This window comes from Molothrus ater, chromosome 1 (assembly GCF_012460135.2).
Source record: "Molothrus ater isolate BHLD 08-10-18 breed brown headed cowbird chromosome 1, BPBGC_Mater_1.1, whole genome shotgun sequence".
In the NCBI taxonomy this organism is placed as follows: Eukaryota; Metazoa; Chordata; class Aves; order Passeriformes; family Icteridae; genus Molothrus; species Molothrus ater.
The window spans coordinates 111,402,960-111,430,407 of record NC_050478.2 but is presented as its reverse complement, the minus strand read 5'-3'; the positions used below and the strand labels follow the sequence as shown (position 1 = coordinate 111,430,407).

The 27,448-nt window shown below is 41.5% G+C and overlaps 1 pseudogene; it reads right to left on the bottom strand.

The window, feature by feature from the left end:
• Positions 1–27,024, bottom strand: part of LOC118694526 (chloride channel protein B-like) — a 78,144-nt pseudogene extending 51,120 nt beyond the window's left edge.
• Between the last annotated feature and the right edge of the window lie 424 nt (positions 27,025–27,448).

Below are 27,448 nucleotides of genomic sequence, written 5' to 3'. Positions count from 1 at the left end.
GAGGAAGCCTGATGAGGAGTGGCTGAGCTCACTTGGTCTGCTCAGACTTGAGAAGAGGAGACTGAGAGGAGACCTCATCGCAGTGTGCAACTTCCTTGTGAGGGGAAGAGGAGGGATGGACACTGATGTCTCCTCTCTATGTGACCAGTGACAGGACTCAAGAGAATGGCTTGAAGCTGTCAGGGGGGGTTTAGGTTGGATATTAGGAAATTGTTTTTCATCCAGTGGGTGGTTAGGCACTGGAGCAGGCTCCCCAGGGAAGTGGTCAGAGCACCAAACCTGACAGAGTCCAAGAAGCATTTGGAAAATGTTCTCAGGCACACGATATGATTCTTGGAGTGTCCTATCCAGGGCCAGGAGGTGGACTTTGATAATCTTAGTGGGTCCCTTCCAACTCAGGATATTCTATGATTCTGTGATTCGAGGAGCATCATCTTGCACCATTACACAACTTTTTTCCATTTAATCATACAACTGATCTATTTTATTGATGGATAAAGTTCTGGAATGGTTTTTAAAACTCCGTGTAGTTCTAGACTGGTTATAAAAATTAGGTTATCAGGTCAAAAACACGAGTGCTGACTGATAGACTTAACTGTCTGTATCTATTCAGCCAAGTACACCATGTTTCAGCAAACACTGCATATTAAGAATTGATTTAGACAATTCTTGGGGAGGGCTGGAGGTGAATACACAGGGGTAGGGAAAAGGCAGGAGGTTGTGCACACAACTAGTTCTTTCTATATTTTTTCAGTATTTTTGAATGGCATTATGCCCTCTCCAGCCATGACCCCTTGCTTGCTGAACATTAAGCCTCTCAGCATTACTGCAAGAACCTTGCTCTAGGCCACAACAGCTTTCTAAAAACTATGACAAAGACCCAGCTGCAGTTTTCTCCAAAGTTCAGGGCATTATGTCCAAGATTAAGGTTCAAGCTATTACATACATAAGAAACAGATGAAAAGTCTGGATCTGAACCCATAGTCCCACAGTTACAGAGATGGAGCCAGAAGTTGAGACTCTTTCTGGATCCCCAGAGGATTCAAATGATCTAAACTTGGAAAGTCCACAGTTTTGGCTATGGTCCTTCCACAGCTATTCTCAGATGATATTTCTTCATTCTTTTTCCCCAGTTTTAGCATCTTTTTCCAAGCAACTCATCCTGTTCTACCTGTACAGCTTCCTCCAAGCACTTGGTGCTTTACTATTGCCAAGTTTCAATCTACAAATTCAGATTGTTGCTACTTGACACAGGCCTTTCACACAGAGAGCACAAACCAGGACTGAAGTGAAGTATAGGAATAACCAGGCCACTGGCAAGTCCAGAACCCACCGTTCAACAGCCAAGGATGAAATAAAATGCCAAAGCAATGCAGAGGGATGTGCATCCAGATTCTTCATGAGTCCCACGGTTAAAAAGTGATGTGATCCCTTGCTTCCCACCCTCAACTGGAAGCACAACACCTGCAACACAGAGGAAGAGACATGCAGAGATACAAAACATTAAAAGGTCCTTCTACAAAAAGGCAGTTTTTAGTAGTCCTAATTTGCCTTAACCTTATTTTAAAAAAGTAATGAGTTTACATGACAGCTTCAGCATCTGGGGCACTTCCAGGAAAACAAGGAATATATGTTCTCTCCAGTCTGGTCTGTGTGATGTTAATCCTGATCTAAATAAGGAGAACCTGCAGTGATTTAAACCAAAGAAAGGCAACTGGACTACTTGAGCAGGACTCCTTTCCTGCTTCCTTTCAGAGGTAGCAACTCAGGATCTTCCCAGCATATTTGTCTCAATTAGTTCTGATATGTCAGAAGGGAGCATTACATTACTTTAAAGAAAACTTGCCTTATGAGTGAATATAGTTTAATATACTCTCAAGTTATTTGAGTTTCTTCTCAAGTATCAATCACATAACTCCCCTTGATGGAAGGCTTGATTAGAATATCTGACTCCATCTGGACCAATCTATACACTTGATGAACTGCTCGTTTCTGAAATTTCCCTCTTGAGTTGATTTATGCTTAAATATTAAAAGCAAAACAAAATGAAAATTATTAAATGGATGAATATAACTTGCCTTGCTGCCTGTACAGGATGTGTCGATTTACACAAAAAGCCAACTTTCCCTTAAATATCCCAATTAAGTTGTTTTGTTAACTAATAAATCTAGTTTACTAGATCAGTTTGTTATTTATTGTGCTAATCTATCTGGTTTCATAATGCTTATATTCCTCTACATAAACTTCTGGCTGCTGAAACCCCAAATTCTCAAAACCACGAATTACTTTATGCTGTCTGAACACAGAAAATGAGGAGGGAAAAAACTGAAATGCATAGAGACTGGCCTTGACTGCTTTGCCCACACAACACTGTAACTCTATCAAAGGGGATTAGCTGACCAAGAATTATCATTCCTGAGTAGCACTTCAGTGGCTAAGAACAGCACTCAGAGCTGATGGATGCATTTACAATTAGAAAGCTTTGCGCTGGAGAGCGCCATGGAGAGCTGGAAGGACACAGAGGTTTCCTTTTTCCACAGCAGCACAGGCTATACTCAAACCACACCTCAAAGACGTCTGTCCCACGCGTTCCTGAAACTCTCCTTTGGTAAACAGTGGCACCAGTTATTTCAACATTTTGCAGCTTAGACTGCCAGTTATCATGCTGGCCACAACCAGCCTCCCTCCACAGCTCTGCTATTCCTGGACACTTTCTCAATCCCTGTCATCCGGAACAAGTGAACTCTCCAAGCAGGTACAGCTTCCTTCTTCCAGTCTGGAAAGCAGCCAGCGTGTTCTGGACATCACCACGAGCTACACGGTAACAATATGAACTCTGTTCCTGGAACAAAGAGCAGGAGATCTGTGGTATTTGACCCACCTGATCCCTGCTCAGAGCTACAAGGAAAAATTAAAATGCGGCCAATATCTAGCATAAGAAAATTTCTTCCAGACCCCAGATTGGCAACCAAAGGGACACAAGATGCTTCCCAGTCTTGTATTTGCTTTTCACATTATTCCAACCTCTCAAACAAGAATATATTCCAAATTCATAATGGTCAATAAAAGAAGAAAACCTGATTACTCTGCCCTGGTTTTGAAGCCATATGATTGTGTAACTCACTTATATCAAAGCCTCAAGTTCTATACATAGGTCTTTGCTACCAGTAAAGGAATGCACACTCAAAACCAGCACATCTGAGAAGCAATTCTAAGCTTGCAGCAATGCCAAAATAACAGAGAGAAACAACAGAAGAAAGCGGGGTTTTTACAATTAAAGTACAAATGGTTGAGCAAGAAGAGCAAAGCACAGAGAGTGGAGGTGTAAGGCTTGCTTACACACAGGGTTTTGTACCACTAGCTATTCCTGTTTGAAGTCCGTGCATTTAGTAAAGACAGATTTCTCCCTGGTGGCAACAGGAGAACTGCACTGTCACACTGCAGGGATACATGTGCAGTACTGAGACTTGCTGGTGGAAAAACCCCATTGCTTCTTAAACCCCTTCTATTGCCTTCCCGTGACTTCCTATTCCTCCTTCTCCAAGGAATGTCAATGCCTGCCAGAAGAGCTACAAAACACTACCAAAAGCACTGTTCAGTCTAAGTGTGTGAGGAGAAGCTATGGTAGAAGGAGTGCTGTCATGCTGGCATAGCCACATACAGCCTCACCTGGAGCTGCAATCTTTCACTATCACAGTTTACAAGCAAAACCATTCACTTGACTGGGTTCAATCAGTACACAAGACAAAATTCAGCACCTTACAATGTCTTTGTTATTTGGTTCTTATTGCATCTCCTAAAGTGGCAAGAGTGCTTATTGCTAATCCATTGGATCTCAAAAGGGTAATTGTATTTATCTGCTCCTGGAGCACTGATTGATAATCTCACATTACGCTGAAATAAGCCAAATTTAAATGGTCCTAACTAAAGTCTTAAAGCTGCAATCATAATTCCCTTTTTCAATTCCTAAGAAAAAGAGAAGAGTGAACAAGCGACTTTTCCACATTTAGTCTTATTACAAGCTCATTAGAGACATCATCACTACCTTCAGCACATGCATGACCTTTCAAAGTTCAGATCAATTTGATGCTAATTCCTTTCAGATCTATCCAGTTTCCACATGATGTACTCTTTATAACTTGTAGCTCCACCAAATGAAAAATTGACACCAAGCCCATCCAGCCTCTAGATTGGATCAGCCTGACTATTTTTGATTCAGAGACAGACAAATAATTATTGTGGTTTCAGATATTTTTTCCTTAACAGCAAAAAATAGTTTTGTTTTGAAAAATAACATTTGCAAGCATTTAGTCCTTAAAATAAAGAGGGGGAGAAAAAAAGTATGTGAGAGCGAGGGAAAAGACTTTTCTTGTAGCAACCCAAATAGCCAGAGATACCAAATCCTAGTACTAAGTGACAAAGGCTGCTTTTACAAATCAAATGTAAATACATGTTATAGCAAACAACACTGAATCAAGTATTACAAGTCAAATAACAGACTAGAATTGGTGGCAAGCATGGGAAAGTGTGTATCCTTTCTATATAAGTATATATTAGTTTATATAAGTACATATAAGTTTATATAAGTGTATATATAAGCTATTTGGAATTGTCTTGGTTCTGGCCCAGTGGGATGGCACATGGCAAAGACCTTGTGGAATTCAATACCATTTTATATCAGGGACATCTGAAAAGCTAGGGACAGGGGGAAAGGGGCTCTTTTTCTTCAAAGAAGGAGTAAGCATGGAAGGCATAGGGTCTGTCTACCTTTGTTTTCCTTGACTTGGGTTTCATGAGCATTTGGCATGTAAATCATCCTCTCTTTGTATATTTTTGTTATTACTTTAGTTGCTGTTACTTTTTCCTTATCTCAGTGCTATTTCCAGTAAATTGCTCTTATCTCAATGTGCAATTTCTGCTTTTTTCTCCCACCAGAGCGGGAAGGGGAGAAGCTCCTAGTTTTTAATGGGAGTACTGAATTGGGGAACACCATTCCTAAACCATGAAATTAGTCCAGTCACTAATGGCAAGCTAGTCAGTATTTACAGTTTGTTTGATGCAAGGTGTATATGATGCTGCCCACATGGAAGGACAAATAAATACATTTTACAAATTTGTGAATTTGCAAAACTGGAAGATGGCAGTGGCCATTTGCAATGGCTGTGAAATCAAGCTGAAATTTAACCTCAGTCTAAGTCTTTTTCCACTTCCTCTGGATTCCTCACCTGTATTTCTTAAGAAATATACTTGTACTGAAAAGCCTGTATCAGATTCAAGGATCTCTTCAGGTGTTTAACCACAAAGTCTCAAGCCATTCAGCCACATATTCCCTGCCTGTTTATTAACACAATACTTGCCATTTTAAATTCCTGGATTACAGTTTGTACTGGGTTACCTACTCATGTCCTCACAGAGAGGACTGATCAAATCATGTCCCTCAGCCAACTGGAGCTGAGAACAACAAAGATTTTTCATCAGTTTCCAGTTCCAGATTTCCAGCTCAAACACAGCCTGTCTTCTATAGATTTATATACCTATTTACTAGGCCTTTACATTTTGTAAAGCAGAATTAGGATTCCAAATTGAAGAAGAACTTGTGTGATACATACAGCCACGTTTCATGCTCTTTTACATGTTTAGTTCCCATTAGTTCTTTTTTTCCTTTCCCCCCCCCGCCCTTATTTTGACATGTCAGCAAATGCCTCTTACTGGAAAAGTTTAAGTGTGATTAAATTTCAGTGATTAAAAGATTAAGTGTTACTTTCGTCTCTACATGAATTCATTTTAAATACTCAGGTCTGACACACCTTTGAATTTTTTCCCTCTGAAATCTTTACTAACTGGAAGAAATGGTTAATAACTGTATTCACATAGATAGGCTCATGGTGATCCTCCCCACTTATGTTTCTGAGTTGTTTCTCATGTGCCAATTTCTCACACTCAAGACAAGAGCACAAGGAAGGAAATACAGTAAATATCCTGTAATACTTGTCAAGCGTACCCGCAGGCATTAAGCAAACAGCCCATTCTGAGATGTAAGGATGGACAAAACAAAGAAAGAAAAGTGTCTAAACCCACTAATGCCACCACTTACCACAAGAATCTTACCCTTTTGTCCTGCCCATGTATCCCACATTTGCTCATTAGCAATGAGTAAAGCTGAGACTCCTCCAATGTAACTTCAGGGATGCGACTGCTGCAGCCAGGGAACTGGCCTCTGGCTCTGTGGCCAGCGGAGAGCACTGGTCCCTTCATGGAGATTTGGAGCCCATGGAATGCTCTACACACGGCCAGGTTCCCACCCTGCACCCTGGCAGATGGTGGAGATGCAGCCAGACCCAGTTCTTTGCAGGCTGCCACTTGTGCACAGCAGGGACTCAGGATCTGTGCATCTTTCCTTACCTTTTTTTTTCCATTGGTACTTACAAGTATGCTGTGAGTCAGAAAGGGTCCATTATTTCAATTTCAATTCCTCCCCATTTGTGCAAATCTGAAGTCCCTGGTCAGTATGAACAGTTAAAGACTTGTTTCTAACTTGCAAACTTATTGCTTCCCTTCTCTCATGAGGATGTTATGACAGGATTAATACTCAGTTAATCAACAGAAAATGTTCCTAGACATCCTAGCAAGACTAGACAGCTATAAAGCCTAGAGCTAATTATATGCTACATGGTGGAGACACAGACCTGCAATCCAAAGGGCTGAAGATACTTTATCAGGTCCTTCTAGTTTTCCACATGTTCATTATGAAGTAAACATGAATGAAACCAAAAATGTTTGAAACAGAACACAGCACAGCAGAAGTGGTTTTCACTGGCTGCTTTGCATTCACCAAAAGCAAAGGGAGTTTTTACATGAGATGACTGCACTGCATTTCAGTGCTGCATTTTTCATCACAATATAGTTCAGTAAAACAGTTATATTTCATGCAAAACTAATCTTCAGGGTTTTATCTTAATTGAGATTAATTTGCATTTCTATACCAATTGAAGATACACCCAAAATAAAAAGATATTTGGAAAATATTTCAGTAGATGTCTGGAGAAAAATTACACAACCAGAACACAAGGAACACACAACCAGAGTAATAATATATTTTCCAAGCACAAGGTTTCTTCCCCTCTGTGGATAGGTATTAAACAGCTCAGATAGCACATTTATGGAAACCTTCAAGCTGAGATTCAGCTGTGTGCAGCTGTGACAAGTTGTCAGACAATTGTATCTCAAGCCTTTGTTCCCCTGTATCTCAAAGATTACAAGCTTAGGGGCAGAACACATCTACAACAGATAGATGAAACTGGGAGTAGCTCAGTCTTCACAAAGCTCAGGTCAGGTTTTGTTTTTGAAAACTTGACTCTGGGACAGTTCAAACCCAGGTCAACATTTTGCCAAAACTCTGAAGTCTAAAGGGAGCTAGAAGGACAGCTAGCCTAGAGCCAGTGGCTACACATTTAAAGCAGTAGCCTGTCTTCACAGCTAGGTAGAAAGGAAAATAATCCTCTCAACTATCCCTTTAAAGTTTTGACAGCTTATATATTAAGTATAGATGCATATACCCCTAAATTGTCCACCCTGCCCATGGAAACCCTGAGCTTTCGGAACAGAAGTATTAATCAACGTGATTTAAAAAAAAATAGAAAAAGAAAGATAGCTCTGCCAGATTCTTGGCAAAACATTATCTACATTGCGATTTCCTCACAGAGAGAAAGGTGATGAATTGAGGAGAAGCAAATGCAGGCCAAGGGGCAGTAGGGCTCTTAGAAGACAGCTTCGTCTAATCTATGGGCTGAAGATTAGATATTCAATTCCAGTCAAAGGAATGGTACTCCGGGTTATGCTGTGGGTGTGGAAGATACTGTGATGGGTTCTTTCCAAGTTTAAATGCAAGCTGGTTTATACAAGATTATTTTTGGTTAAAGTCACTGTGACATAGTTTCTTTCAGCTGCCTCATTATGTGAGTTTATTTAAAAAAAAAAAGTTGCACGGTTCTCTCCCAGATCAAACAGTTTCTTTCCTGCCTTTTTCTGCCAAGTTATAATAAAATAAGGACTGTGACCTGAGCAGGATCTTCTACAGCTAACATAAAGGAAAAACAGTCTGAATAAGAGTTCATGCTACAAAGTTAACATTAAAAAAATAAAAGAAGAATTTAAAAAAAATTCAGGATTAAGGGAAAAAATATATATGGAAAAGCTTTATAAGCACCACAGCCTTACAAAACACATGCTGTTCTCCCATTTTCAGGTATGAGCTGGCAAGGTTCTAACCACTCCATGAATTTTTGGAGCCAGCAAGGCATCACTTCTTGAACAACATAAAATAACTCTGAGGTGTTTTCTTAGTGTTTTCTTTATGTCTGGCACTAAATCTTTGCTAGATGGTCTTACATTCAATTCTGTAGTGTCTTCTGACACACTGGCTCTTACTGGCTTGTGTTGGTGCATATTTTGGTTTTTATTCCAGAGAGCAAAAAGCAGTGGTTTTTACGTGCTCAAGCAGTTTGTGCAAGGTTTCTGAAATGCACCATGAGAAAGCCAAAGGCTTCCCAATGGTAGGAGAAATGGCTGTCAAGCACAGCATTCCAGCTCCAAATGGTTAGAACAGTGATGGTTACAAACCCAGCCCCTTGCAAACAGAGGTCCTTGGGAAGCCACGGCATTTCACAGGACTAATGGGAGTCACACATGGGACTCTGCTCCTTGCCCTGCTGGACTGAAACTGGATTTTGGTTAAGACATCTCATTGCAGTGCTCAACAGCACAAACCATTAATCTAGAGAGATGGGGGACCAAAGCTGTAGCACAACGTGAGAAGGCTGGGCAGGGGAAAGGCTCTCCCTAAAGCTGAGAATTCCTGTTTTCCTTACTGACCTTACTCACTCTTGCAAACGTGGAAGCAAAAAGCTTGAAGTGAGCTTCATCGGGGTGTGTTCCCTCACTGGAGGGTGAGCAAACACACTGCCAACAGAAATGCCAGCATCCTGCCACTAAGAGGAGCTGAAATTCAGCTGTCATCCTCAGCACGGGCATGCTCCAGCACAGCCCTTGCACCGGGATCCTCCTCCTCCTCCTAGCCAGGTCAGATTTCACCTCTGATGTGCCAGCAGAGAACCCAACAGCAGATTGCTCCTCTGACCAAGACAGGACTAGGCAGAGGAGGTGGTGGGCTGCCAGAGCACACATAAAACTTCCAAAAACTAAATGAAATGCACTCTTCCTGACCCTCTGGAGAGGTAAACCATTGGGAAACATGCATCTGTACCAGTCTGTGGAGAGCTTGCAGAGACTTGACTATGTGCCTCAACCTACAGTTACTTACACTTTTAGCTCTAAAAGTTTCCTCTCTCATATTCAAAATTTTGTTTTCCTCCCAGGATCATGCAGGCTGTCAATGCAAATCAAGGTGATTGCCTTTCCCTGAAACATATGTATTTTTGCTGGCTCACAGTGGAAGCTGCTGAAGGGATGTCTGGGCTGATGATAGGAGAGCATCTCTATAACCAACTCACTGGTCTTCAGTTGAGCAATCCTCTCTCCAGCAAGGAGAGAAGAGAAATCAAGATATACAAAAAAACAGATAGGGCATACATTAAACATACTGGAAAGTCTGCCTGTAAGAGGGCAGAAGAAAGGGGCTTCAGTGTGCACCAGTTTCCCTAAAGATAGGTTATCTCAACACTTAAAAAGACTGGAAAACTCCTCAGAAACAATTCCTCAAAAATAATGGAAATATAGAAATCTTTTGACAAGTAGGTATTTTCTAAAGAGACTTCTCAAATATGCTAAATTTACTAAAAGTGCAGTAGAAAAGTTCTGAAGATTTTCTTTCTTCACATTTAATCATAGAATGGTTTGCAATGAAAGGGACCTGAAAGATCATTTAGTTCCAATACCCATGCCATGAGCAGGGACACCTTGCACTAGACCAACCTGGCCTTGAGCTCTTCCAGGGATGGGGAGTACACAACTTCCCTGATTAACCTTGTCCAGAGCCAAAAATTTCTTCTAATATTGAATTTAAACCTGCCCTTTTTAAGTTTGAAGCCCTTCCCCCACATTCCATCACTACGTGCTCTTGTAAAAAAGTCCCTCTCCAGCCTTTCTGGAGAGGCTTTGGTACTATTGGTATTTCTTCCAATACCTCTTAAGGTATTGGAAGCTGCTAAGACCTCACCAAAGCCTTCTCTGCTCCAGGCTGAGCAAATCTAACTCTCTCAACCTGTTTTATAGGATTGTTAAGGTCATAATGTTCTTCATAACAACATGCTTAAGCTATAACCAAAACATAAAACTGAAAAGCATTAAAATATTCAAAATAGAGGAACCCTTTGCCTATACCCTTTCTTCACCAATGGCGTGACTCTCCCCAGAAATGTATGACGCCAAATGGAAATTCCAAAGCCTAGATGTAAAGTGGCCCCATCATGTCTTATCAGGACATTTGAGCTCTCCATAGATTGCAAATAAATGCAAAAGCACACCAACACCACTGCTATGTGCCACTAAGCTGATAAAGTGTCAGCAGAGTAGAAGAGCAGCAGGAAAATGACTCTGCAGGTAAAAAACTTCAAGCATACAAACCAAATCAAATCAAACTAAACAAAGAAAAAACATCTTCTCTATTCTTATATACCTACCAACATTAAATACACATGCATGCATTTTGAAAATCCGTGTTTTCTTTACTCTGTTGCACATTGTTAAGTACCAGCAGGTCAGATTCATTTTCCCATCCAGCAGTTTGTGACCCACCCTCATCAGTATCTGTAAATGTAATATAGTTAAGAGAACCATATTATTTTTTTACAAAGATAAGCACAGTCTCCAAAAGGTTGCTTGTTTTTCTAAGGGACAATTTTGGAATTGAATTAAAGAACTGCATATGTAATTGATTCATCTTTAAATTTAGGGGGGAAAAGGAAGCTCCTAGAAGACCTCTAAAGACTGCAAGGAGGATGGTTGGAATGAAGGCCAAGATGTTCATGTCCAGCAAGTTCTTAATATGAGTCAAAGAAAGGAGAAAACTGTTCTGAGCATCCTGCCAGTGACATGAATCATTGCATCCTCTCTCACAAAACCTGATACCTCAAAGTAATTTCCACGGAGGAAATGAATCTTTCCTTTTGATTTAGAGAACTCAGCTAATTCATTTAAAGCTGATCTCTTCTTGCACACCTCACAGACGTGGAACCAAGCAGGTTAGACACTGGTGCTGGCACACATAGGAGAAAACTGTGATGTACTGCACTTACCACTGGCACTCAGCACTTCAGGTTACATCTAAATAACACAATATAATGGCTTTAATGAGCACTTCAAAACACTTTGCTGAATCAGAGCTTTCCTGAATGTTCATTTCTTAAGTGCCAATCTGCATCCATGTGCACTGAGATAATTTATAAGTAAATTTATTTAAGTGAAACTGTGGAAATTCATGCTGAGCTAGAACAACTCACAAAACAACAAATCACAGGCACAGAACATAATCTGGCAGCTGTAATAGTAATTGAATTTTCTGCTTGACTCCTCAAGAAGCAGCAAGGATGAAATCACATTTTAATTTTATCTTCCAGGCAACAAAATGGGGTCAAGAGGTCAGTGATAATCTATTAAAAGCTGTGAGAATATTATTTCCCTAGCCCAGGTTAAGAGTTACACAGCTTTTTGTCACAATTAGGATATGAACAAAGTAAGAGATCATAAGCTGTATGAAAAGGTACCTGCCAGGCTCTGGGAAGGTCACGTGTCAAAAGTTGCCTGCAAAAAACCCTTAACTGGTCTAATCTTGGGGTTAGTGGATTGGACAAACTGTCAGCCTGACTTAAATTGCTTGAGTGTGAGGTCCTCTTATTGTTCAAATTATTTTTTCTCCTTAATTTTCTTCTTGCCACTAATCTTGGTCTTGCTACAAATAGAGTTTAAAAAATTCACCCTGTGGCCGCACTAAACACGGGTGGTATTTTCTGAAAAGGGAAATACCAGGGTCAAAATCCATTCAGGCTTCAAGAGCTGGTCCACAGGGTGCTGCAGACAGAAAAGCTGGGTCTGGAAGAGGGAGAATCCCAGCAGCCATTCCCAGGCACCAGAAGCTCAACACCTGCATGTGCAGTTACAGGGAGCAGGGAGAGACTCAAGGTATATCATGCCTTAGAACCAGGATTACAACAAGCACCTACGTAGGTACCCTGTGTACTACGCAAAACTTTAATAATGCTATTTTTACCAATAGCTGTAACAATATCCATCTTTTTCCAAAGGATTTAAAGAGACCTAATATTTAAGGTATTGGAATACAGAGGGAACAAGCTTTATTTGAAGTAGAAAAATGATCTGTTTTATTTACTTCAGAAGCCAAATATCTTGCATTATATTCTACTTAATTCCAATCCTGCACTAAAACTAAAAATAGGCATACAGGATTTTATTGGTTTTTCTCTCTACCCCCATTTTTGCTAAGGAAAAGATATACTGAGATATTTGCTTTCAAGTAAAATATGCACATGACACTATGTGTGTGGCAGTAAAGGTGGAGTCAAGAGAGTATTCCACAGGCTGTAAATGAAAGGTGGCACAGTATACTCTTTGTTTTTGTTGTAATACAAACCACAAGCTTTGGCTAGTCATCAAGAAAAAAATGGTACCTACAGAGTAAGTTTCACCTTTAGAATTAATCCTATGGTCTTTGTAAAAATAAAGTGAAGTTTCCTGAAAATCTCATGCTCTGGAGTACAATAAATTCCCTTGGTAGCATTATGCTAGGTAGAATGAAACTTAAAAAAACCAAATAATTTCTTGAGAAACATAACCCACAAGCTTTCAACTCAGTTTATTCACTGTAAACTGTGTTTTGTTAATGCCACAAAATATACAAGAAACAAAATTTCCCCTGAGCCTCATGTTCAGTGAAATGAAAATGTTTCTGCTTATCTGTACCACATTAAGAGCCAAAAACTTATTGAACCCTGCCAGAAGTTATGTCGTTTATAATTTTAGCTAACTTTTCCCTCTAGTAACACTAAGAGAAGATAGAAGGAGACAGAATCCACTGCTCTTTTCAGAAAACATCCTCAACTGAGTGTTAAAAGAGCAAAGCTTATTGTAAAATAGCAACAGAAGCAAATCCACTTTCCCCTCTGCACGCAGCTGTTCATTACACAATACTTTGGTTTCAACAATTAATCTGGCTTCAGAAGCCTTGACCTCTTCCCTGCCCACATAGCCTCACCTTTCTGCCACAAACTCTTATCTTCTTGGTGTGGAGCTGCAGCTGTTGGGGCACCTGTACTATGGGTTGGTCCACAAAAAGGATTTGGGTGGAAGCCCAATGTATTCTCCACTTTCCTCTGCTAAACCTGTGGTAAAGCAAATATATCAGGGAGCATGCATGTGAGAAACATTGCCCATTTTCCCAACCAAGGTACAGCTACATGTGGAAAATGCCATGATCTTTAGTTTCTGCATTCCTAGAGGGATACAAGCCAGAAGAAATTCAGAGATCAATGAAAGAGATTCAGCAATTACTTTAGGAAAAATTCACCTATAGTAAAAAGTAGCAAAAAAGGGACTGGGATTCAGAATACAAGGCATTTATTTCTAGCTCACTAATTGATCTCCAAGTCAAGTACAAAGAAGGGTATTGAGGCTGGAAGAAGTGAAGATCCAGACACTTACACATCACTATTGGATCATCATCATCATCAGGAGCAATAAAAATTAATGACAGACATGAAAATAAAAGCAACTACTTTTAGGTAGACATAAGGTAAAAGGTTGTGTCATGCTGGAAGGAATAAAGCAAAGGTGGCTGAGGCTGAAGGTCATCTCCATTTTGCAAGTGGGAACAAACAGTGATTGCATCTTTTCAAATGTTTAATCTGTAAGCACCAAGGAACAGGGGCACAGTACAGCAATGCCTGCAACAACAACAGAGTGCTTGAGCCAACTACAGAAGGGGACGACAGGTTATTTAAGAGCTTCTCTGCTTTTTCCTTTACTTTGAAGTAACTTCTATCCAGCACCAACACAGAAAATTATCTTATGAATAGCTAATAAGCAAACAGTAGATGTTCTGTCTGTTCACTGTGATTTAGAACAAAACACTCTGTGTTGTATTTCAGTGATTTCCAGACATAAAGTGTGAAGGCTTCCAAAACCCACTGATCTGATAACTGTCCGTATTCCAGCTTTCCCCCTTCTCAGTCCCCCTTCTCTGATACTCCCCCAGCAAAAACACTGAAAGAAACAAGCCTAAACCCCTGCATCTATTTCCCCCCACACCCACACAGTACATACCCATAACAGAACTCTTTTCTCAGCTTCAAAAATCCAAAATGAAGAGAGAAGAGGAGAGGAAGAGGAGAGGAAGAGGAGAGGAAGAGGAGAGGAAGAGGAGAGGAAGAGGAGAGGAAGAGGAGAGGAAGAGGAGAGGAAGAGGAGAGGAAGAGGAGAGGAAGAGGAGAGGAAGAGGAGAGGAAGAGGAGAGGAAGAGGAGAGGAAGAGGAGAGGAAGAGGAGAGGAAGAGGAGAGGAAGAGGAGAGGAAGAGGAGAGGAAGAGGAGAGGAAGAGGAGAGGAAGAGGAGAGGAAGAGGAGAGGAAGAGGAGAGGAAGAGGAGAGGAAGAGGAGAGGAAGAGGAGAGGAAGAGGAGAGGAAGAGGAGAGGAAGAGGAGAGGAAGAGGAGAGGAAGAGGAGAGGAAGAGGAGAGGAAGAGGAGAGGAAGAGGAGAGGAAGAGGAGAGGAAGAGGAGAGGAAGAGGAGAGGAAGAGGAGAGGAAGAGGAGAGGAAGAGGAGAGGAAGAGGAGAGGAAGAGGAGTAAATGCATAGTGAAAATGGCCACCAAGCTGCAGCAGCAGCAGGTTTGCCAGGCCAGCCTGATGTCCCACTTCTTCTAGGAAGAGTCTGCTGATGACAGCACAAAATACCAAAGCTGTGCCTGCTTGTGCACCAGCTGTAATGAAACTGAGCCTGCAACTGGTAGAAGAGACAAAATGTGGGTAACAGGAGTAAAAAAAGAGAAATAAAATCCACCATTATTTCCTCTCAAAGCCTGCTGGTATATTGTGGAGTTATTACAGTGCATCTCTAGGATGTGAGTCCAAACATGTTTGCCTCGACAAAATCCTCAGCCCCATAGCACTGTTTGGGTACCAGGCGTATCATGGGACAGTGAGCTGCTGAACTAGCACCAAGCAGCCCAAGGCAGATGTGCCACTTCCCATCCTGGAATAGCGCGCTCACAGGAGCGAGATACTGCAGTGAGAAAATGGCGAGACAGCTTGGGATTCACTAGAGAATGAGAGTAGAGCCCTGCAGCCTGAAGGCTCAGCATGCTGCCCCAGTCTGTAAATGTCTGAGAAAGCCACATGGAACATATATGCCTTGTCCCCTCCCTGTAAAGGTGTGGAGCCCACACGTGCCCCAAGGAGCAACTCCATTGCTGTAAGCAGCACCAGGAGCTCAAGTAGCAGAGATTTGCACTGTGAGACAGTTCCAGTAAAGGAAAAGAAAAAAAAAAAAAAAAGAAAAAAAAGAGGAGAAAAAAGAGGAAGGAAAATAATTATAATATTATAAAAAAAGGCATTAATGTGCAGTCTTCCTTAAAAATTTATATTATATATTTTCGCACACACAACATAATTTTCTTTCCAAAACACCCATTTTGTTCTATTAAAACAACATCCTGCATGAGACAAATGTTACATTTTTAAGGGAGGCCACAATGTGCAAAACAGAGGAAAGGCTTTAGAAGGGGGAAATAAAATTATGCTTGAATTCTCTCTTAGAAAAACAGAGTCAAGTCCAGCCTTTGCAGGGGTTACTGGCGTGATGTTGATACATCTAATGAAGTAATCAATAGTGCTCCAAAGCTTATAAAACTTGCATCCTCTGGATGTGCTACCTGACACCTCAGGGGTAATTTGTAGACGTGCTGAGCATTCGGTACCAGCTGAAGTCAATGAGTGTAAAAAACACTTGAATACTTTAAATAGTAACAAACAGCAAATTCTCAGAATAAAACAAAAAAAAAATCACAATCAGAGCTGTCTCTAATCATCTGGAGGACCTTTTAACTTTTTTATAGTGTTCACAAGTTTTATCAGTACCAGGACAGGTAGCAGTGAGGATAAAGGAGAGAAAGTATGGGAAAAAATTAATTAGGTTGTGTCAAAGCCCTCAACAAAGCTCACCAGTAAAGTCACACAGGGAACCTCATGACTGATTTCCCAACTCACAAATGTTAAGACACTTTTGTGCATGGATTTTTACTTACATGTGGTGCTTTCCCAGTGACATTGTTTCCAGCAGAAGGGAACTCAAGAGGTACTGCATGCCTCAGCACCAGCTGGGAAAGCTTTCCTTGGACATCCCCAACTTCTTGCTCCAAGCCAGCTGTACATGCTACATGTTCCACCAGTGGTATCAACAATGAAATTGGACCCTTCAACACATCCAGTAGAGCTCTCCAATAGAGGAAGGCCTTAAGTGCCTTCAACAGCCTAATGCTTGCTGAGTGACTGCTCTGCCTGTGGCTGTACCTGGAGTGGGTACATCTCTGGAGCCTGTTCAGCACCAGCAGGTACCAGGAGAGTGGGAGTTTGTCACCCTGGTCGTTGTAAAGAAGTGAAGTCTCACTTAGACTGACATTTGTCTCTGTTGCCCACCAACAGCCCTCTCTGTGAAGGGGACTTCCATACAACCTGCTTCCCCCAGGATGGCTCCTGACTGCAAGCTAGTGCTTCTTTCTCATTAACTGGATTGTGCACAGACAAACAAACATTTTGCCCACTTTTCTTACCACAATTGTTGATTTTTCCTATGAGTAACATTTTGTTTAACCAGCACATCTCAGATTTATTTAAATTACTGTTCTTAAAACACTAAAAGTAAAGGACATCCCATATCTTCCCTTTGATGCTTTTTGATATACTTTTAAGCTACAGTTAATTCACAAGCGACTGTTCATTAGAATTCTATTTTTTGAGGAAATTAACACAGGATTCTTTTTTTTTTATCCTTACTTTAAAAAAACAAACAAGGTTTTGTAAGCTAACATGACAATAAATATCATCCAGAAGTCATAAAGTGCTTGCAATTTCTTTTCCTGGAAGCTAATGTAATTAATTTCAGTAGAACTGTACCAGCATTATCTCACAGAGACACATGAGTAAGAAGAGCCAGACTAAAAAAGTTCAAGCTCAAAAAATAAAACAAAGACCCCCTGTGAACATTGAGCAATCCCCATAATCTCTTTTTTCCTGGGACAGCATTATTAATTTAAGGATGAAGTCCACGTGTAAGAATCCTGCTATTTTTCCCTCCCTATATAGCCCAGAAAGCAATGGGAAAATGTCTTCTGTATTAAACAACTTGTGAACTTTCTTTTAATTAAACAACTTTCTTTACTTAGAGTGGATGGCTTTTTCCCCATTCCAAAGGGACAAACAGCAGGAATGCTGAAAGATTGCTGGTGCAGCACCTCTGTTTCCCTTCCAGATGCAATGGGCTCACCAGGGACTCACCAGACACCCCTGGGGCATCGAGGGCAGTGGCAGGGTGGCCCTCACAGAGCCCCACACCTCTGCTCATCTCTTACTTATCAGCTGGTGAAGATCAGGTGGATGTCAATAGTGTCCAACTGCAGCTGGCTCAGGCCACAAGCCAAGGGAGCATTAAAAGTGATGTTGCATAATTGAGAGCACACTTTAGTAAATTATTCATCAGTCAGTTAAAGGCAGAGGAGGACAGAGCCTTGGCTGACATGCAGCAGCAAAGCCAGGTTGGTTTCAACAGATTTAAGCATGGAAAATGCTGAACATGTCTTTTAAATATGCAAAGTCCCATTGACATAGAGGAGGAAGCTACTAGAGACTATCAGAGACTTCAATGTCTCTTTTGCAGAGATTATGGTAGTCCATGCAGTGCCTCTGAAGAATTGCACGTTAATATCTGCCCAAATGTGGTGACACATCAGACTAGAGCCCATCATTCCAATCATCTGTTCCCAGGTTAACAACCACAGCAGCCAGAGCAGCCCTACTTCTAACACAAGATGTGTGATGATTTAAATTATTACAGTGTGTTCCCAGGCAGCACTTCAAATTACATTTAAATGGGGAAAAAAAATTCCAAACCCTTAGTGGAATGAAAAATCTATTCATTGTATAATCTTGGAAGACTTTTCTACAAGACTTAAATTAGGAGCCTTAATAAATCTCTCAGAGGCTTTTAGCAACTTACGTTGTGTTTATATTTAATAAAAATGGTGGAGGGTTCCAAGTAAATTAAATTAAACTAGCTCTTAATTCCTGTGTTTTGAAAAGGCATCACGTTGATGCTGTGATGACTTTATTCATGGAAATATGATTCAACTCTTTGGCTCACAAATCACAGTTACCAACCCCACACAAAGGAAAAAAAGAAATCCCAGCTGCAGTCTCTGAGCTCCTGGAGACAAATGTCTGAAAGCAAAGAAAACAAAAGAAACCAAAAGGGAGAGCTAACCCTTGGGAAGCATTGTCTAGGTTTGTGGCCACCTCTGACTAACCATGCACTCCTATTTTTGAACATCTGAGTCATCCCCCAGGGTGATGCACCTCTGTGCAAATAAATAAATAAGGATAAACCAACAGAGCAACAGAAAATGCGAATGGTTCGCGGGGAGAAACATGTTTGGTCAGGGTGGTGAAGGGGGGAGAACAAACCTCAAGGATAAATACTTTCCAACCCCAAAACGGATCAGAAATAAACCAGCAAAACAGCCAGCAAACAATCTATATACTTTTAGCAGAGACCAATTTTACCATCTCTATTCAAGATATGCTTCCAGACAGATAATAAAGTGCAGCAGGATTCTCCTCTGAATGATGAATAAAGGAAATGATGTCACCTTCCAAAACAAACAAAAAGCCCAAAATCTGGCCCCGCAGTTACCAAATTTGATTGTATTGCAACATAGTAAATTTTAAGATCCTCTCTGACCTACACAGGAGGACCAGGCAAGCCTCCTCTATCCCCCTCACAAGGCCAAGGACAACAGCAGGGTGATGGGGATTCTCTTTCTTTGCACATAAGAAGGCAGCATAAAAAAATTATCTTTTAGAAAGACTATAACTCTACTTTTTTCTACTTCACCTAGAAACATGGTGTAACACCACTGCATGAACCACAAGCATCTCCAACCCAACTTGCAATCTGTCACCTGCAGAGCAGCACCTGGTCCCTCAGCTGGCACTGCTGGCTGTTCCCAAGCTGGACACACAAACTACATCAGTCTGCACCTTGCACAGCCACTTAGGGCACTTCTGCAGGTGGCTTTAAAATTACTGTCCCTGTTGTGTGAAGCCACTTGACACCAGCTTTATTTTTATACAGACTTTGCACAGGTGAAAACATGAGATGTAAACCATCTCACCACAGGCCATGGCTGTGTGGCAGGTGGCTTTGCAGAAACAAAACTGACTGCAGTTATCCAGATGACTGCTTGCTGAGTATCACTCAGGGAATCATACTAAGGAACCAAGCCAGCATTTAAAACGCACAGCAAACAAACCCTTTCCTTCCTTGCATTTGCACAAATAGCTGTGCAAATGAAAAAGGGATGGGGAACAGCACAGGTGAAAAGAGCTACTGGTGCAGGCTATTCTTTAAGCCAATGCTGCTACTAAGACAGATGTTGCAAAGCCATACTCTCAGCCTGGTAGCTTTAACATTGAGAATTGCTATTTCTCACTCCCAATGGATCATGGGACCTTCTGGCTCACAGAGGAGCCTGTAGGCTACAGCCATCATGCATGAGAGAAATGTCCCTAAAAATGTCTTGATGTTAAAATGATGTTGAATAGAAGTGCCATTTAAAATACCCAATGATTTCTGGCAAGCCAGACAGCAAAGCTGCTGGCAAAAGAACTGCAAAGGGAAGAAAAAAAAAAAAGAAACAGAGTCAACAATCATTAGATGTTGATGTGTTAGATGTGTCTATGGACAATTTTTCAGTGTGACCCTCACCTTGCTCTGGTCACAAATAAACTTTCCCAGAATTAGCAGCCAACACAGATGCCCATATAGCTTCTGGCAATGCACAAAAGTTCAAGCTCCTGACAGTGTTGCCATACACATACTGGAGCTAAGGAGAGAGGAAAACAACTGACAAGGGCTCCTGTCCCAAGCCCCAGCCTCCATCCTAATGCCTGAAGCCCATCAGCCTCTCATCTTTGCACAGGCTGCCTGTGGGGCAAGGTGTACATGTGAACCTTTGTGATTTGTCCAGTCAGTTCAGTCTTTAGAAAGTTTAAACCTGCTCTGTTATGGTATGTATAGTAACAGCAAATTCCCTTTTCCTACTGTTGGTGGATTTCAGGGTAAATCTAGTAAAATACTTACTCACTTTTTCTCTCACCTATGCTGTTAATTGCCTGTCTATAATTAACTTGAACACAGCAGGATAGTAAATGACAGAAAGGCTCAATGTTTTAGCTTTGGTGCCTCATAAAGTACTAACCTGGGCCACATGCAATACCCACATAGCACAGCTAAATGATCAATCTAAAACCAACAGGAACTTTTATATGGACTGATGGTCTTTGGCTTAGACCCCTTCCAAACACTGAGTTTTCATGAGTTATACCAGCTGCCACTTGTATTTATTTTATAAACACCACATGCTAAGTGTAAATTGCATTGCCACCACCACTGATTTCACCCCAGACACTTCTATACAAGTTATGGGTGGTGGAATCCAGGTTTAGGCTGAAGGCCAAGAAAGACCTCTCCAGTGGGGTTGTATAATTGAGGCGCTTTTTTTGCCTTTTTTTTTTTTAATAAAATAGTGAAACAACAAGCATATGGAAGAGTAAGAGAATTAGTTCATCACAGTGTTATTGGCTTGTTGCATAGGAGAACTAACACTTGCCAGCACAGAACCCAGAGAACCACTAGCCCAGACAGATGCACTCACAGCCAGGTCATCAGCACCCACAGACCAGGTCTGGCTTTTCAGTCATCTTTTGTGCTACAAATTTCTGCAGGCAGAAGATACACGGCAGGGGAAAACCAAAACAAGCAATGCAGGCTCTTCAGAAGGAAGGGAGCGAATAAGGTAAGGTGAATCATGACATTCAGAGCTAAGTCATGGGGTTTTTTCCAGGACTTCCTGCCCATCTCTAAAGACTTTATAAGGGAAACATGCTTACTCCTCAAGGCCCTTTTCAGGTCAGAAGCAAGGTTCAAGTACCTTAAGAATAAGCACAAAACCACACTCTTCTAGAGTCTTCAGGCATTTTTCCTGAATGGAGCCTTCAAAGTCTTACATCAGTGATTACCTTAATCAAGCTGCAGCTATTATTAGTAGGCAGAATATAAGTGAGCTAGCTGTTTCCTGCTTTATTTTAACCAGCAGGCCATCTCTCAAACTGGGCATTCTCACATTCAAAACACATGTTTTGGTCACCCCAGGTTTTTGGTTGGTTTGTTTATTTGTGTTTGGGCTGACCACGGTCGTGCTGTCTCCAGACCTCCTCAGCTCCCACGCACTTTGCTGCCTTCGGCAGAGCTCAGCTGTGACACACTGTGGGCGCAGGTCAAGCACATCCCTGGTGTTTCTGAGGCCACAGAGTCACAGCCTTCCCAGCAGCACATCCCATCAAGTGTTTTGTAAATGCATCGTGCAGCACGGCCAAACAGCAAAGTGCACAAAAAAGGAGTTTTGCTCATCTGCAGCTGAAGGAGTACTCAGATAGGGAGATCTTCCAGGGCAGGAATTACATGTTTGTACTGATGTCAGAGCTTACCTCCTGCCCTTCTGTATTAATAATACAATAGGACAGATTTTGTAACAGAGCAGGACCAAGAGTGTGTGTAACAGTTGTTGTAATGACCTGGAGTCAAAGTGTGGTTTCTTTCTATGTATTATTTACTTACACTTTAGTGTGTATATATACACACATGCTTGTATATACATACAAATGCATATATACACGTTTGCATATGTATTTATCCACTGTTTATATATTTTATAAACTTACATGTAGTTTGTATATTAAAAAAGGGAAATAATTTTCCAAGAGGATTATATATGCTTTCCTCATGGAAAACCTAAACTTGCTCATTTTTTTTAATATTTCCTCTGATAAATTCAGCTTCCATCTGTTCTGCAGAATAACTCTTCCCTTGCATTTCTGCAAAGTGATTGAGGTCTGTCCTTCAGCAGTTGGTGGTATTATTCCATTATCTTGAGTCCACAGAATACTGGAGGACACATCCATGTCTCCATTGCACTGGAGAGCCCAGAACTGGGCCCAGTACTCCAGATGTGGCCTCACCAGTACTGAAGAGGCAGTAAGGATCACTTCCTTCAGCCTCCTAGTAACACTCTGAATGCAGCCCAGGAGGCTGTCTGCCTCAGTCGTGGTCTATCAAGCACTGCTTCATTTTATTTTACTTTTGTCTGCAAGTTTGCTGAGGGTGCACTAAAACATTATCCCATCATCCAGGCCATTAGTGAAAATATCCAACAGCATTTGACCCCCCAGGACTGACCCCTAGTGTATATTCTTGAGGACCAGCCTGTGGCTGGACTTCTGCCACTGGTTATAATGCTTTGAGCCCAGCAGTTCTGCCAGGTAAATCCATCTCACTGTCCAAACATCTAAGCCATACACCACTAGTTTGTCTATGAGACTGTTATGGGAGTCAGTGATGAAAGTCTTGCTAATGCAGAAATAAAAAACAGCCACTATTCCAGTTATTTCATTGTAGAAAGTTGTTGTCCAGTGTAAATCCATGCTTGATTTGCTCATTGGAATGGACAGCTCCTCACCACAGATGAAAACCAATCAAGCCCCTTGGATCCCAGTGCTCTCCAGGATGATCTCCTCATAAGGAGAGGAGGATCCAGGAGAACCCAGGGATTCTTCCATGCAAATCCTTGAACAGACCAAAGTGCTCTTCTGAATCCAGTCCTTCATCTTTACCCCCTCATCTCAGGATCCCACACACCCCAATCTCATGGTTACTGCTGCCCTCAACCCTCACATCCCTGATCAGTTTTTCCTTCTCTGCAAGTACAAGGTCCATCATTCGCTTCTTGATCACCTTATCAGGAAGTTGTTATCAATGCACTCCAGAAACCTCGTGGATTGCTCATGCCCTGATGTGTTGTCCTTCCAGCACATATTGGGACTGTCTGGCTAGAGTCCCTCAAGGATCTGGGCCAGTGACCACAAGACTTCTTCCAAATATCTGATGACAGCTTTGTCTAATTCCTCACAGTCTACAGCAGGCATCCACAACACCACCCCATGTGTTGGTGTGCCCTCCAACACTGATCTGCAAGCTCTCAGCTGACTCATCTCTTCCCAAAGCAGAGCTCCAACCATTCCTACTTGTAACTATGGTGTGGCCTTCCTACAGAGCCTCTATTGTCAGCTACCCCTCCACATCTGTGCAGACAAGGAGCTCATCTGCCTTGCTCCAGCCTCAGTGAGAGACCCCCAGCCCCAAATCTGCAGAGCTGCACCCTCCTCAGCAGCTTGCTCTGGGCTGTGGCCTCTGCTGAGTCAGGAGTAATTCTGCTGAGTGCTGGGGACCACCTCTGGCAGCTCCCTGCCAGTGCTGCTGAGCACAAGAGCACTGCCAGCGCAGACCCTGGCCTCCTCCTGCACAAAGGGCTGCTGGCTGCAGGCCGTGACTGATGGTTTCACAGGCTCCCCCCAGCACCAGCTGCCAGGGTTCCTGATCCTGCCTGGTCAGGATTCAGCTGGAACAAAAGCTCAAAAACCCCTCCTCACAAGAAACTCTTCAATGTTTATACCATCTACCATAGATATCACAAACCAAGTGAAAATTTTACCATGTGCTTCTCTCTACAGGTGAGGAAAAGCAAGCAGTCAGGGTCAGAGATACCTTAAGACTTACATTGGTTTTATCAATTCAGTGATTTTTACCACCACCATTCCTTGATGGCTATCATTATCACAGAGATAATGATAGCCATAAGGACAAATTAATAATTCCACAGAAATCTATTACTGAAAATAAAGCTGACCCAGGCATAGACTGAAATAATATGTCTGATACCAGGTCCACACTCACTAAGTACCTTAAAGAAAGTTAATCCCTTCCCTTGGATGTCACCCAGACCCAAAGCAGCACATGCTCTGGTGTACACAGAGGAAGAGGAAGGTGACAGTATATCAAAGACTGCTTTCATCAATCCCATAACAAGAACAAAATCAGATAATATAGTGTACTATAAGCCAAGTTGTAGCAAAGAACCACAAGGGGATCTGATCTCCACACTCCCCTCCACAGGCAGCACCTTCAGGCTATTAAAGCTTGACACCGTGCACATTCTAATAAGCTAACACAGAAAATGTCACTCTGACTTTCTCTTGCTCACCTGCAGGTAGTTTGACTTTCTCTTGCTCACCTGCAGGTTCCATTTCCATTTGATGAGAGACTTAATTATCTGATGAATCAAAAATCCCAGCACCCTCACTGCTTTTCTGATTAGCCCAATCAGCAGCTATGATCCCACTCTTTTCTAGAAACAGGAAGACAGTTACCTCTCAGACCATAAAACAGGATTATTTGCCATGCTTCCTCTCACAAAGACAAAACTTCCATTTTTAGAGCATTTTGAATATTACCTGTGACTGCCTGAACAACAGGCTTCTCTTGCCAATACCTCTTTTAAAAGTGTACACTCAACAAAGATTTACCTTCAGGTGAAAATCATTTTCATTTGGGTAAGGAATACAGTTGAATGTTTTGGTTTTGGATTTGTTTGGGTTTTTTTAATAGAGAATTACCAGTGCAGTCTGATGTTGAATGCTTGATGCCATATCAAAATCAATTATATGACCCAGTAATTAAACATTTGGTAGAGCACTTGGAACACATTTCAAAGTAATCCCTGTTTCCTTCAACTGCAATAATGCACTGAGCACCCATCATGTAAATGTGCAAACTTTTACCTCCAGTTTCTGTCTTTCCTAAACTTACACTTCTAATAATAATGTGCACCAGTAATAATGACAGATTTATTTTAAGAATCACCTAGGACTAGAGCAAGTCTACTGAGATTCAAACACTATGGTTCCTGCAGATTATGATGTGAGAAAAAAATTAAAACTAATTACTTTGAATAGTAATTTTAAAAGTTAATTGTAACTTAAAATTTAATTATAATTCATGTCAAGAAGTCTCAGTAAGAGAACATTTACCCAAACTTCAGCAAAGTCTCTTCTTTTTAAGTTGTATACATTGAGGAGTTAATAATTGAATTCGCTTTCATATTTAAGTTATGAAGAACAAAGACATAAACACTTACAAAATATGCTTTTAATCCCTTGGCCCCTTTCTACATTCAAAATATTTTCCTGTACACAGAAACAATAAATAACTTTTTCTTAATTCCTTCTGCTGTCAGGCATATCCCTGGAGTGTCCAAATTACACACAGTTTTAGAGGCAACTTTACACTATTTGAGGTAAGTTGACCTGTATGTTTTCTCTTGTAGCCCCTTCTTTTAAAGCTTTTTGTGTGAAGACAAATAATCCAGACTTTCATGGGCTAGCAGATGTTCTCTCTACCAAAAGTACTACAGCTTGGGTGCTTTACCCGAGGCAGTTTGCACGTTGGCAGCTTGGAGAGGAGCAAAAGACTCAACGCATGTGAAGCGTTCACTGTAAATCAAAATCAGCAGCATGCTGTGTGTTTCCCACCTCCAAGGCATGACCTCAGCCTACCAAAGAAAGAGTAAAAAAGGATTTCTGCTGTTTTCCACCAACTGGAATTTGGACCAATTTGGAAAGGTCTCATCTCAAATAACTGTAGAACCATAGAATGGTTTGGGTTGGAAGGGACCTTAAAGATCACCTATGCCAACCCCTCTGCCTTGGACAGGGACACCTTCCACTAGACCAGGTTGCTCAGAGCCCCATCCAACCTGGCCTTGAGTGTTGTCATCTTATTGCAGGGGTTCCATACTGTTGTCTCCTTATCACACAAGTTCCATACCTTCTTGGTGTTTTCTCAGGCACAGCTCCTCAGGGCACTGACTCGTTCTTCTTCACAAAGTAGCCAAATGACTCCAGTTCCCCTCTCAACCAGCCACCCCACTCTTTTATAGCACTCTTCTTCTCATTGGTTACAGCTGTGGCCTGTTAAAGTCAGGCCTGTTCCTAATCTTTGATAATTGGCCCAGCTGCAACTCCTTAGGGGTAAGATTACTTTCTACACTAATTTTCCTATATTCTATCCCCCTACACTTGAGCACTTCCATGAGTGGGGCATCTACAGCTTCTCTGGGCAACATGTTCCAGTGCTTTACCACCCTCACAGTGAAAAATTTCATCCTAATATCCAATCTAAACCTACCCTCTGACAATTTGAAGCCATTCCCCCTTATCATGTCACTACATGGCCTTGTAAATGGTCTCTCTCCATCTTTCCTGTGTAGGCTCCATTCAGGTACTGGAAGGCTGCAACTGGGTCAGCCCAAAGCATTCTCTTTTCCAGGCAATGAAGAAACATAAATAGCTCCTGGTTGTGAATCAGTGAGTACTAAAGGGCAAGAGAGAAGAAAAAAGCCACATGCAAATTACCCAAAATAGTCTTCTGGACCTATGGTTTTGCAATGCTGAAAGTTTGCTCGTAGCCCACTACTCACCCTTCTCAGATGTAACAACACATGGTCATGAAGGAAATACTGCCCAGGGCAGGAGGTACATCCATGTTAGGATATAGCAATGGCCTAAGCCAAATTTCCTACACCATTGACTGGGGTTTTCTGCCAGCTCAATCAGGCATTTCATTCTAGAGACTTCAAAAGTACTATGCAAATTGCAGACTTGGCAACAATCAATCTTACAAAAAAGAGAACAGGTTGAAGAGAATTTATCTCGGTGGAAATCAAAGACTGCAGAAAATAATTGTTGCTGGAAACTGTGTGAATAGCTACAAGAAACAGTAAATGCATTAGAAAAGTTACCTTCCTTCAGATACAGGGAAATAAATGTATCTGCCATCAGTACCTCCACAGTGAAGTTATCTGACAACAAATACACATTGTGTGATCAATTAAACCCCTCCAGTCAAAGGTGAATTAAGTAACAGCAGGTGTCCGACTGATTATGTACACTAATAATGTAAAAAGTGGTACTTCACAAACAGAAGCTCAAACCTTAGTTTTGTATTTAAGCACAGAAATGAGATTAGATTGCTAACTTCTGCTTGCACAAAAGCTGGGTTTAACTACTCCTATTCCAAGTTTAAAATGGAGTAAAAGAAAGCAGAAGCCAGGTAAGAAAAGCAGACACCTGAGCAGAGCTCCTGGCTGGGATCCCATCACCGTTTCATTCAGGTATGCCAGACTGGTTACCCCAAGGCCGCCATTTAGCCCATTTATTTCTGGAACATGGGAATTTGTATGATGTCATTTTCTAGTTGTGT